Raw genomic sequence first — 13794 nt, 5'->3', positions numbered from 1 at the left:
ACCCTCACCGAGCAACAGGGCTGAGGTGTTTCGCCAGCCTGCGTATTTTAGCACCTCTCCCCAGCCAGACCTCGCTGCTCCGCTGCCAGCAGCGTTTCAATGGCTGCAGTCAGGGTTTAGACTAAGGGAGGAAGAAGGGAGGGGACGGAAGGAAATATCCATTAAAAAACAATCCCTTTTAAACACAAGAGAAAAATGGAAATTTGTGAGAGATCTTTCTTGTATGAAAACCAGAAAAGCCCCTAAGCCGTGCCAGGCAGGGATTAGCTCTTCCCTTCGCACCCTCTCGGTGGGAAAGCCGGGATCTCAGCGCGCTGGCCGGCTCCCGAGCACAGGGAACCCAAGGGCTGCTCACCAGATGAATGAAAAGCGGAGAAGGGTTTCCTTCCCTGCTCTTATGCAACACGCAGTGCACAGAGCCAGTCGTTTCTGCCTGCTAACTGAGGAAATTTGAGATGAGCTGCAGCCAGCCTTCTCATTCAGGGCACCTGGGTTGGGGAGAAAGAGGAGAGGGGTAGGACAAACCTCAGTGTAAATCCAAATTCAATGAACTGCTTTTTCTTATCAAAAGCAAAGCACGAGTTGCTTAGTCACTTAGTGTTGTCAACACTCCAGTTCTTGGCAAAATCAGCCCATTTTCAGAAGTCATAGTTTTTGCAGGCGGTTTTCTTCAGCTTTATTTTCAATAAGAAACCAGTTACTGTTAACCCTCTTTTCAAGGAAAAGCTTAAAAAATGGACATCTGGGAATCTGAAGGATCGTTACTTCACAGAGAACTCAAGAGCGGGACAAACAAGGAGCAAGGGATCAAAACTCACGCGGTTTCCCAGCAGCGGCTCCGGTAAGACCTCCCTTCCCAGCAGAAGCGTCCCCGGGCAGAGACGCTCCTGACGCTCTCCAGGACATTCCCCACGCTCAGATCCAAACGGGAACCTGACACGCTGCAGTAATGGAAAAGCATCACCCAAGGTATTTCAGCTGAAGTAGCCAAGCATTAGCAAGAGCAAGCAGGCAGCTCTGGGATGTATTCTTCCAGAATGTGCAGCTTTTGAAGCCATTTTTGAAGTCCTGAAGAGTGAAGGCAGCTTTTTTCCTAGTGAATGACGGAGCAGAGCAGAGAAGGGGAGAATTATGTCTTGGATCTAGCATGTCAGCGCTCTCCTTTGCCCAGACCAGCCCAAAATAACAGGGCAGGTACTTGGCTCACTGAAGAGTGGAATTCTGTGTCATTGGGAGTTGCCACTGCAGCAGATCCAAAGTGATTCAGGGGGAGGATGGAGCTGCAGAGGAGCGAGAGAGAAACAACTCACCCGGGGGAAAGGAGGCGAAGAGAAACCCTGTCCCACCCAGCGCCCATGGCTGCTCCTGGCCCAGCTCTGGCAGCCGGCGCTGGGGAGCTCAGCAAAGGCGCTATGTATAATGGGGGCACGAGAGCGGCTGGAACGCAGCAAGCGTGGTGCCTGGAGCCTGTGACAACCCTCACGGACGCGGTGTCCCTTGGGGCGATGCCAGCGCGGTGCCAGAAGCCTGTGACAACCCACCCGGATACGGTGTCCCTCAGGGCAATGCCAGCGCAGTGCCCAAAGCCTGTGACAACCTGCATGGACGTGCCGTCCCTCAGGGCAATGCCAGCGTGGTGTCCAAAGCCTGTGACAACCCTCACGGATGCGGTGTCCCTCGGGGCGATGCCAGTGCGGTGCCAGGAGCCTGTGACAACCCTCACGGATGCAGTGTCCCTTGGGGTGATGCCAGTGCGGTGCCAGGAGCCTGTGACAACCCTCACGGACGCGGTGTCCCTCGGGGCGATGCCAGGAGCCTGTGACAACACGCACGGATGTGCTGTCCCTCAGGGTGATGCCAGCGCAGTGCCCAAAGCCTGTGACAACCCACAGAGACATGGTGTCCCTCAGGGCAATGCCAGCGCAGGGCGCGGGAGGCTCAGCATGTGCTCGCAGCAAGGCCAGGGTGATGCTGCTCTGCTAAAGAAGAAGCCAAGCTCCTTATTTTCTCTAAAAATAAACGTGTTTGCTATTGATGTACTTTTTTTTCCCCTTTCTTACATCATCAGGTTTCAGGTGACTATCTGTGCACCTCAAAAACAAAATTAAATAATCCAGCTATTTCCACGACAGCCAAAAAAATCTGGGAAAATACTAAAGCAAACTCAGCAACAGCCATTCAAAAGCGTTTCCCAGGGCACAGCCAACAAAAACTTGTCAGAGCTCATAAGTTATGGACTAATTTGCACGGAGAGAGCTGTCTTGGCAGCGGGCAGGCCAAGCACGTCCCCCAGCTCCATGGCCCCTCGCACAGCCGTGCCATGTGGGGCAGCGCAGGAGACGCGGCCCACGGCTCCAGTGACGGCCCCACAGCGATGCCCTGGGCTCAGGGAACTCTGTAAATACCAGGAGCTGCTCTGATGAGTGAAGGAGATGATTTTTTCCCCATTTACTTGAAGAGCTGCACTCCTCCATTCCCCCCTCAGGACAAAACCAGCCCCTACTTTCCACGATGCTCCCCACTATTTAGATACTTTTTTTGTGGGAAACCATAAGTAACTCAAGCAGACGATATCCCTATACAGTCTCATAACCACGCTCCCAAAAAGCATCTTTGTAAAGCCCTGCATTACGTTTTTCTCCTTTCTTTCCCAAACCTTCCTCCAGGACACCCCTGCCCCTTCCCAGTGTCCCACAGAGCTCACACATTTGCGGGGCTGCTGCTGAATCTCACCAAGGAATGAAAACCAGCGGCAGCCCCAGGGGCAGCGGCACACAACACCGAGCGCCTCGTTTCTACTCCCTCTGTGATCCCCAACCTCCGGTTCTTCTTTCCTACCGTGCTAGTTAGAACATTCCATAAGCAACAGATTCCAGCTTCGGATTTGTTTCTTAAATCAAGTTTTCTACGACGCAAGAGTCCTGCCTGCACCACAGTGTCCTATGCAGCATCAGGAATGCACATCTTCTCCTGTTGTTGGGAAACATGCTGGTGGCAGCACCCGGGCATTACAGAGACGTACACCTGGGTACTACCTACCTACTTCAGGCTGCCCTTTTGGAACAGTTCATTAAAATTCCCCCACCCTAAAATACAAATTGGGCAAAAGAAAGCCTACTGTTTAACTGACAGCTTAGCAAGTGGCCTTTCCTGCCCTGCGCACCGCTCTGTGCCAATTTGGAAATAATTAACAATTGTTTTCATTGAGGGAACGCTGAAGGGAACTGCAGCAGTTTCCACCTGTGAGGCAGAAGTTCTCACAGCCAGAGGAGCAGCAGTTCCTCCAGCGCCTGAACTTCAGCCTCAGAGCTCGGGAGTTTGGGACTCGCCAGAGTAACTCAGAGGGGTTTGCTTCAGCCTGACGACTAATTCCAAATCAGTGTCAAAACCAAATGTCAATACAGCGAGTTTGCAGTAAATAATTTTCCAGTAAATATGTCCTGGTCTTGTCAGTATTGTGATTAACAGCAAAATTCTATCTGCTGATGAAGTGAAAATAACACATATTGTACAGTGAACATTTTATAGCCTCTTACTAATTTTTCACAGTTATCCCATGACTTTTACACAAAACGCTGTCAATGGACCCCTTTTGATCCGCAGCACATAGAGTTGCTGTCTCCAACCAGAATTTCCCAAGGAGTAGGCTATGAATCTTGACATGTTCCCCTCAAAATGCACAATAACTTCCCACAATGTAGCAAAATGCCCAGAAGGACCCAAGATCAAACTCTTTTCCTTTATGACTCAACAGGATCCAAATCTGTCCCTCAAGAGTAAACGTGCTTTCAGTAACCAACTGTAGACACAAAACAGCTCCTTTCATTAGCTGTCCTGTGCTCCGCAGCTGAGAAAATACATCTGCTGCTCTCCCAGCGGTGGAACGCACCTTGCTAAGACCCGCACGACAGTGGGGAACTTCTGCACACCCACCGTCCTGCCCGCGCTCCGGCTCCTCAACAAATCCCAGAGTGTCAGGGATGGGAAGGGCCCTGGAAAGCTCATCCAGTGCAATCCCCCCATGGAGCAGGAACACCCAGATGAGGTTACACAGGAAGGTGTCCAGGCGGGTTGGAATGTCTGCACAGAAGGAGACTCCACAACCTCCCTGGGCAGCCTGGGCCAGGCTCTGCCACCCTCACCAGAAACAAGTTTCTCCTCATCTTTCAGTGGAACCTCCTGTGTTCCAGTTTGCACCCATTACCCCTTGTCCTATCACTGGTTGTCACCAGAAGAGCCTGGCTCCATCCTCCTGACACTCCCCCTTTCCATATTGATCCCCATGAATGAGTCCCCCCTCAGTCTCCTCTTGTCCAGCTCCAGAGCCCCAGCTCCCTCAGCCTTTCCTCACACGGGAGATGCTCCACTCCCTTCAGCATCTTGGTGGCTGCGCTGGACTCTCTCCAGCAGTTCCCTGTCCTGCTGGAACTGAGGGGCCACAACTGGACACAATATTCCAGGTGTGGTCTCACCAGGAGGCATCACCTCCACCTCACACTTCAGGGAAATGTCTCTATCTTGAGTCACTGGCATTGTGTTTTCTCGGTTACAGTAGGGTTTCTTAGAACTTTTCATTTTTCAGATCTTCAGTCCTCAGCACATACTTACTGCTGAAACCATCCCCAATTGACAGTGATCCTGAGAGTGCTCCAACCTGAACAGAGTGCCTTCCTCACAGAAGGGAGGGACAAGAATGAGCAGCGCAAGATGAAACAACTGTCCTGACCACAACTTCTACTTGCAAGGCTTACCTGGAGTAAGCCTGGCCTGAACCGACATCTTCAAGCTCCACGGCAGGACAGGTCGGGCAGGACCTCTGAGCCAGAGCTCAGCCTGAGCCTGAGCCTGCACAACGGAAGAATGAAGCTGTAAAAGATGAAAGGTGGGTGCATCTCCCAATAGAAACTGGTACCAGTATCACTGAACAGTCATCTCCTTTGCTCTGCCACCACTCAGCTGCATTTCTTGATTTCCCAGTCCTATGGTTTTCCACAAGCCATGAAGGAGGGGATAGGGTTTAGAAATCAGCTCCACAAAGGCTGGGTTAAGGATCCAGCCTTGTGATTTTGCATTGAAAATGGCTCAGCTAATTGATCTGCTTGAGAATCTGCCCAGCTCTTCTGCGGCATGGAGACGAGGAACTGGGATTTACTCCAGCACTCGCATACATGCCCACGCCATGAGACAATGGGCTGCAGACACAGCACATCGGTAGTGAATGGACTGGATGTTCCAGGAGGCATCTTGCCAATTATCAATTAATGAAGTCCAGAAAAAGCAACAACGATCACTCCTCAGGAACAGTTTCCACTCATATGGTGACAAAAGAAATCCCAAATCAGGGTTATTATATATACCAATTAGATTCTTCAGCTAAAGCGAAAAATTATTATTTTAATGGAGGAGAAACTAGAACATTTGGTTAAAATGTTCTCACAGAAATGTTAATTACCACAGGCACTAAACAAACGGAAATCAAAGCCTACCATTTGTTGAGCACTTTGAAAAGTTTTAATGCAAAAAACATGCTGGAAAGAAACCTTCAATTTTTCCTCATGAATGAAAGCGAATCCCTGTAAATAAAGCTCCATCTATCATGCTGCTAATCAGCCAGCAGCCGCAGATGTAATCCATCCATCAAAACTGCTCCTGCACAAACTTTCCGTAAAAGATAATAGAATTAATTTGGTTTGTTGGATACCAAAATGTGAAAAGATGCCTGCTCTGCTATTCCAGCTCAGAGTCGCTCATTCAGCGACAATAACACCAGATGTAACCTACAGAAGCAACATCTCCCTTCTCCCACCCTGTGTTCATTCCTCACCGATCCTCCATGAGTTGTCTCAGAGAAGCCGGGGGTTGCTGCGTGACTCCCAGTTTTGGGAAGTCAAACCACCCTGCGCCTCCCAGGCTGGATGTGAGGCTGGGGAAGGTTTTGCTCAAGGTGATGGACAGACAGACTCCAGGCTGGATTTGAGCCCCATTTATCCATCAAGAGATGCCAAGTCCAGTAACACTGCCCCATTTACTGAAGATCAGAGAAGTGTTTCAGAGGAGGCTTCATACTAGATGGTGGGGGAAGTTTGGTTCACCTCTTCAGCTATGAGTCCAGGCAGCAAAATTATTTATAACCAACCTGAAATTGATTTAAAGCTATTTAGAGGCCGTCACTTTGAAACTCGTAAAAGAAAATATTGATAATGGTATTAATTCTTTCTGAAAGGTTTCAACACAAGCAGATATAGAAACATATGAATCCACAGGGTGGTGAGGCCCTGGCACAGGCTGCCCAGAGCAGCTGTGGATGCCCCATCCCTGGGACTGTCCAAGACCAGGTTAGACAAGGCTTTGAGAAGAAGGTGTCCCTGCCATGGGCTTGGACACCAGGGTTGGACACTAGGGTTCCAGGGCTGGAACTAACTCTTTAAGGTCCCTTCCAACGCAAACCATTCTGTGATTCTATTATATTCCTTGTACTCCCTTGGCATGTTTTTGCTCCCCGAGGAAGGTGACAGTAACACACAACCCTTTTGTCCGCTACACATGCAGAACCCTGGATCCTGAACTCCTTCCACCCATTTCAACAGGTTTGGAGCACACCCAAATTGTCCAACATGTAACCTTAACTTGGAGGATCATCTCCTGGGGATAGGAGCACTGGTTTTATTCTACATACTGCACAGAATATCCAACTCACATATCTTGCAATCACAAAGAGATAGTTTCCTATATATCTAAGTACATTTAGTCACCTTCTGCCCTCTGATGCACATTTGTAGTTCTTGTGTTCATAATGATTTGTGGTTCTGTACCATACTCACCCGACAAACCAGAGTGGTATTAGAAGAGCAAGTCTGGTTTACTTTGCAAGTTATACACTACATTTTCTATTACCACAGAAAGCCAGTATGGTCTGCTGTGTAAATATGCAACCCATACTCATCATATTTTAAGTTATCGATCATCAACAAATAGAAGTAAACCCACCATACCTTGCAACTAAAGGCAGAATGATCAAATTTAGAAATCTCGGCAATCCAGAAACACTAATACTGAAAAATTTGACTTCGTTCTAATGAGGAACACACCATGTTTTTTAAGATATCTAACAAAATGGTTATTTTACTGCAAGTCTTGCCCAAAAGAGAACAGAAGAAACTATTACTGAAGAAACCAACTAGACTTTCTCCAGCATTCATGAGATAAAAGTAGACCCTACCGAATACACTAAAAATTAAGCTAGCCCCATCTTCTCATATAAAGTGTTGGGCAAAATGAAAAAAGTGATGTAAAATTTGCTTGTCATGTTGGACCACAGCCACATGTTCCTTCTATGCTGGAGAGAGAATCCAGAGCAATCAACTGAGTACAGCTCTATTTTTGCATTAAGTACATACATGTACACCCGCCAATAGAAAATGTTGATGAATATTTTTTATATGTTACCTTACAGAGGTGCATATACTTTAAATACTAAGGATATGTGTTTTCTGCTGATATCTTGGTTTTTTGAACACACTAGCCAAATGGTAAACTGGGTCTGATTTTCATTACAATGAACAACACTCCAATAAGGTGGTATTGACCAGTGAGCACCATTTGTTTTGGTCTTGGTACACTAAAAGACATATATATGTTTTGGTCACTTTTCTCCTGGAAGGAGAGGAAGTTATTTTATTTTCCAGTTGAAGAAATCCTACAACTGTAAAGATTATTTACACAATAGGAAAGAAATCATTAATACAACAGAAGAAGAATGAGGCACCGGCAGAGACCCTTCCTGAGGCACAACCTTGTCTCACCCAGAACAATCTGAGAACACATGGGCAGCCCAGTGAGACATTCCCACCCAGCTGGCTGATTTTGGAGGCTGGGAGAGGGAAAATTTGCACCAGATTTCCAAATATATAAAGGTATTACAGCTTTGCAGAATCACTTCTGAAAGCTTCTGATACAGTGATCAAAGCACAAAGACCATGAACAGAACAAAGAGGTGGTCAGTAGGTCAGAGAGGTTCTCCTGCCCCTCTACTCTGCCCCGGGGAGACCACACCTGGAATATTGTGTCCAGTTGTGGCCCCTCAGTTCCAGCAGGACAGGGAACTGCTGGAGAGAGTCCAGCGCAGCCACCAAGATGCTGAAGGGAGTGGAGCATCTCCCGTGTGAGGAAAGGCTGAGGGAGCTGGGGCTCTGGAGCTGGACAAGAGGAGACTGAGGGGGGACTCATTCATGGGGATCAATATGGAAAGGGGGAGTGTCAGGAGGATGGAGCCAGGCTCTTCTCAGTGACAACCAGTGACAGGACAAGGGGCAATGGGTGCAAACTGGAACACAGGAGGTTCCACTTGAATATGAGAAGAAACTTGTTCGTGGTGAGGGTGGCAGAGCCTGGCCCAGGCTGCCCAGGGGGGTTGTGGAGTCTCCTTCTGTGCAGACATTCCAACCCGCCTGGACACCTTCCTGTGTAACCTCATCTGGGTGTTCCTGCTCCATGGGGGGATTGCACTGGGTGAGCTTTCCAGGGCCCTTCCAACCCCCGACATTCTGTGATTCTGTGACCATGAGTCTAAGTTCTCTAAAGATCACAGGTTCAGTTTAACTTCAGTTTACTATAAGTCTCCTCACAAGTGAAGCCACCACAGCCAGTGAAGATGCAGCTAAAACTTGTGAGGACAACTAATATCACTGATAATCTGGTGATGGATGGATGGATGGATGGATGGATGGATGGATGGATGGATTGCTCCCTAGATGTGAGCTTGTCTTTATGTACCATACGGGGACCTTACACAATTAATCACCTTATTTTCAGGTAGATAAAGCTTAAGAGCCTGTGATTTTTCAATTTGCAAACAAGAACACTGCATGGAACATGAACAACATTTATAGAATTGTTAAGACAGAAAAACTGAAGGGGATATTAATTCCCCATACGTGGACCACAAAAGTACAGAGGCCAGTGTAGAGAAAGCAATAATTCCCCAAGAGGCCAACTGGAAGAATCCCAGCAGAGCTCTAAAAAGTGATGGATTCCACCATTCTAGCAGTTCCAGGTCCTTCATAAGGACAGAGAAGGAAAGTGGTGCAACTTCTCACAATTCTGCCAACCCTCCATTTGACTCATAGGGCTAATTTTTACGGAGGGTGCAGGATGAGCATCACGATGGAGATGTTCCACTCTGTTCGTAAAGTCAGCTATGTTACACACCAACATAAGGACCATCAGGATCTGGGTCTTCATTGCTTCCACACTAATCTCAGAGAGCCAAAGCTCTATAAATCAAATAAAAAAGAACTTTACAGCGTGGAGACAAGATTAAGACATCACAAATCTATCTGATTATAAATGTAACATACTCCTGTTACACACAAACTATTGCCAGTATATACTGACTATGTTATATACTGACCGCTGCCTTCCAAGTCCTGATAGATAAGATCTCCCATTTGGAATGTGTAACCAAAATTAAGGATCATTCTTAAAATAATGTTAAACAATAGCTTTCCACGTGCGTAGAACCACCTCAGTCGCGAGGTGCTGTTCTTCCTTCAGGAGAGGGTTTCAAGTTGTTTGACTCTACTCTGTTCACTTTACACAAATGCTATTCCTTTCTTACAGATGGATATGATCTGTTGAAGACCTGGAACATTTTATCCCATAGCAAAACTCATTCAAAAGTACCATCTGGTCTTCCCGCAGGGGCACAGTAATGCCAGAAACTGTTCAACATTCCATAAATTAAGACCATATAATGGATAGCTCATTGTTCAAGTGAAGCAAGGAATCGTTTGGAACTTGAAGACAAACATTTTGCTGGGATTTTGCCTTAAAAATAGTATCCAATGTGTTTTTTTTGTTGTTTGCTTCTTTAAAAACTTGCCACTTAACATTAAACAGCAAAGGTATGCCACAATCTAGACCATCTTAAAGCCTGGCTTTGTCCGCACTTCCACCAGTGTCAGCAGGGTCCCTTCTATTTACTGCAGCCTGCTTGGACTGGGCCAAGGATTTAGAACAGATTCACTGAAAAACCCAATTCTGTTCTCATTTACCCTGCTACATGTCTGTTGTACCTCTATGCTATACTTCCTAAGAGAAAACAATTCAACGGTCAGGTTCAAGAGCCATTAAAATACATTCTATCTTATAGATGTTACACCAATATATTGTGCTCTCACGCCCCTACACACGCAACACTCGCCTACTGATAGGAACCCCAGCCAGAAATGAACTGCCATCTGCTATTCCTTTCTACATCCATGCAGAAGTTTAATCAGTACAAAGGCTGGACATAAAATCCTGCTATGAGTATGCATCATTCAAATAACAATACAACAGCCTTCAATTGCCATCCATACAGAAAAACCACAGACTAAAAAAAATAAAGTTACAACGGAAAAACTAAAGCATGCACCAAGGAAATCAATAGTGCTTAATCGAAAAGAAGTGGCAGTACAAAATCCTGCACCCCGGAGCGGGGCCGGTGGCGCCGTGCCCGGGTCTCTGGATGCTGGAGACACGCCGCCCGTGTCACCGGGAGCCGTGCGAGCCCTGCTGCAGCGGCTCAGGGCAGGGCTTGCACGGCTTGAACACAAAACCACTACATACCGCTGCATTTCAAAACCTGTGAGTGCCACCGATAGGTAGATGGCACTTGCATGCCTTAAAAGTGACAAGAATTATCATCTAAAAATCGAGCTATTCAAGCCCATAAAGTAGTTACTTAAGACTACGTATGGAAGCGTATACAATGATTATCATCTCTTTGTGAAGCTCTCACGCTGCTATAATAAAATGTGCAGAAGTAAAGCACTTTTAGCCCAACTATTACCATCCCTAGCAACAATGCCTATATTTTTCCATCACATCAGATCCTGGACGGTGGGGGAAGGGCAGGAGCGACGAGGAGGGGGAAATGCAACTTGAGAAGTGGTAAGTGTGTCAAAATCTAAATTACTTGGAGATATTTTGCAGCACAATCATCCTTTATGCTTGTGCAGCTCGGCTCATATGGCTCACATTCAGCCTGTCACACTGAATCATCGCTACTTCTTGACTTACATTAACAAAAACAAACCTAACTTTCGCTGCAGTATGTGAGGTAAAACGCTCTCTGCGTTCCCCGTCAAAAGGCCAGAAGCGGCATTAAAAATAACTGGTTTTGTAAGAAGTTCACTGCTGAAGAGAAGATAAAAAGAAGTCTGCGAAGATCTGACTAATAGCACAAACACATGTGTTGCTTATGGAGCGTTTCGCAAAAAACCCCGTACTGCAGAAAGCTTTGTCCACAAGCAGCGTAGACACAGCTTTAGCAGCCTTAGCTAACAAAGCAAACCCGCCCCTATCTGCATAAGTCTTTAAACTGTATCAAACAGAAGATATTTAACAAGAGCTTTGGAGCCTGAGGAACAGTTAGAAAGTAAACGTGGAAAGCAAAGTACAAATCCAAAGAGAAACACAGCCAGACAATCAACCAGCAGAACACAAGGCACAAAGCAAAGCCAAGCACTCAAACAAACTTATTTTACGCTTCTCCCAGAAAACGTGCAACAAGCGTCCCGTTCGGAAGGATTTCTGCTGACCTGCGGGTGCGCGGCAGCGCGGACACGGGCAGTTCTCCTGTCACCTTTTGTTCCCAGCCATCTCAGCTGTGCTCTGCTCCAAGCGCTGCTCACCCTCCCCAATCCCCTTTTCCAGCTCTATCTTAGGAACTGCCCAGATTTTGTAGTGTAATCTGAGCAGGGAAGTACCATGTGCCTATGATATGGTTAATGCACTTTTTACCCCCTGCGATGCCTTAAGGAAGCTGCCTCGCATTTCAAAGCCCAGCCTGTGGCTGCCTGACCCCGCTGTGGCCAGGGCAGTGCTGGGGCTGCCTCCTCCACCCCAGCAGGACGATCAACCCCCCCCAGCTCCTGGGACAGGGCACTGGCCAGGCTGGGAGCCCTGGGGTGCCCAGCGCAGAGGGGACCACAGCCCTGCAGCACGGGGAGCCAGTTCTCCTTGCCGAGGGCCACAGCGCGGTGCTGGGGACACCGCTGTCCCCACAGCCGCCACCAAGGCCCTGCACAGAGAGCGCTGGGGAGGCCCCGCAACACCCCGCGCAGTCTGGGCATCTGGCCCAGGATCCCTGGCAAGGAAGATGTTAAACGGGGTGTGCTGCAAGGCTCCCATCCACTCCTCTCCAGTGCTGCCAAAAGCTGAGCGAGAAACAATCTCTGTTTCTTCTGCTAACAGAAAAAAAGCTTTCTGCTACACACACAAAACAGCCTCTAAACTTCCTTCCATTAATTCTTCTGTTAATATTCTTCTATTGCTATTGACCTGTTTCTGTTCTGTGTTTCCAATCATCGTCATGCTTAATGATAAGATTATGCTTCAGAGAAGAAGGAAATACCTTTTCTTTCCAAATTCTGCACAGGGCAGAATTAAACCAGGGGTGAAGCTGCGAAACACCAGTGAGGGCACAGGGCAGAAGGGGCAGAGTCCTGGCACTCCTGCTCGTCCAGCCCGACCACACCAAACCCCAGGGGATTAACACTGACCTGGGGGAGCCTTTTAATGAATGTTTAGGTCTTAAACAGGGTCAAGTGCAAATCATCAACGGTTGTGCTATTCCTCAACTTTCTTGAAAGCAAATTCCATGTAATGCTGATGTAACACTGTCAGTGTCTCAAGCATTGCTAAATCCAATGGCACAGGGGGACTGAGGGAGCCCCACTTCATGGAGAAACAGGAGGTTCCTGTGGCTCTCCCAGCCAGGCGCGGGAGCAGCTGTAGCTGCTGTGACAGCTAAGAAAGGGCCCTAAAAGAGAATAAAGGGGAGCAACAGTCAGGGGTCTTGGCAAAGGAACAACCTAAGACACAAAGATGGCAGAAGATGGAAAACCTCTGGGGGAACTTTCTCTCAGCCAGAAGGCAGCAAAACAATTTCATGTAAGGAACCTGCTTGTTAAATTCTTAGCCCTGTGAGTAATGCCCGCAAATACCTTGTGTGGGATTTCTAGTGATTGCTTAGTCCATCTGCAGACGTTTCCCTTCTTCAAACTCTAGACCTTCGGATAAACCAGTTTATTCTAAAGCAAAGGCACTAGTTGCATCTTCCCTGTTGCATAATTAACTAAAACCAGCTACATCTGAAATCAGCAAGTGTGCAAGGTAAAACTTGCAATAATGCACTGTATAGGGCTATTTCAGAGAAAAAGATACATTCTTCAACGATGAATTCAAGACCTCAGCTCGGAAATTTGATCTTCATCAGTTATAATGATGATTGCTTACAAAAAAGTCAACAAAAAGGAAGATAAGTGATCACAAAGGTTAGGAATATGGCCAACAGCCACCTCTCTTGCTGTGTTTATATCCACAGCTTGTAGGCACAGACATCATCCCCACTGCGCCCTGGGTAGCGCTCTGTGGTCCTCACTCCATTAACATGGGACTCAATGATCTTAAAGGTCTTTACTGACCCAAATGATTCTCTGACACTACGACAGTGCGCTCCCCCGTCCCCGATTCACAGCAGTGACCCCTCTGGTGTCCGTGAGGCTGCGCAGCACAGGCAGGTCACAGCTCGCTCTCCACTGCTTCGCTTCACCAGCCTGTACAACAGGCTATAATTTGCTGAAATTATCATTAATCAAATCTTATTTTTCTCTAAAGCAGCTAATGAAATAACAAAGGGACACTCTGCGAGTGACAACCAGCAGCTACTTAAGAGCACAAGCCAGCATCACAGTAAGATAAGGGACCAGAATGTCCTTTCACCCACATCATCCCAACACCACTGTTCTT

At 47.4% G+C, this 13794-nt stretch overlaps 1 protein-coding gene across 5 annotated transcripts in view; it reads right to left on the bottom strand.

Moving 5' to 3' along the window:
• Window positions 1-13794, bottom strand: part of FBLN2 (fibulin 2) — a 107018-nt gene that overhangs the window by 75373 nt on the left and 17851 nt on the right. Inside the window, exon 1 of one of the 5 annotated variants that reach the window (XM_065074893.1) lies at window positions 11583-11783. The exons of 3 other annotated variants lie outside the window; for them this stretch is intronic. The gene's annotated coding sequence lies outside the window, so the exon portion shown is untranslated. Of the gene's footprint in view, window positions 1-818; window positions 948-11582; window positions 11784-13794 lie in introns of those variants that run through there. One more of the 5 variants, XM_065074895.1, reaches the window with a different exon arrangement.

Source organism: Columba livia, chromosome 10 (genome assembly GCF_036013475.1).
Source record: "Columba livia isolate bColLiv1 breed racing homer chromosome 10, bColLiv1.pat.W.v2, whole genome shotgun sequence".
Classification (NCBI taxonomy): domain Eukaryota; kingdom Metazoa; phylum Chordata; class Aves; order Columbiformes; family Columbidae; genus Columba; species Columba livia.
The sequence above is the reverse complement of the archived record's forward strand: the minus strand, read 5'-3'. Positions and strand labels throughout refer to the sequence as shown.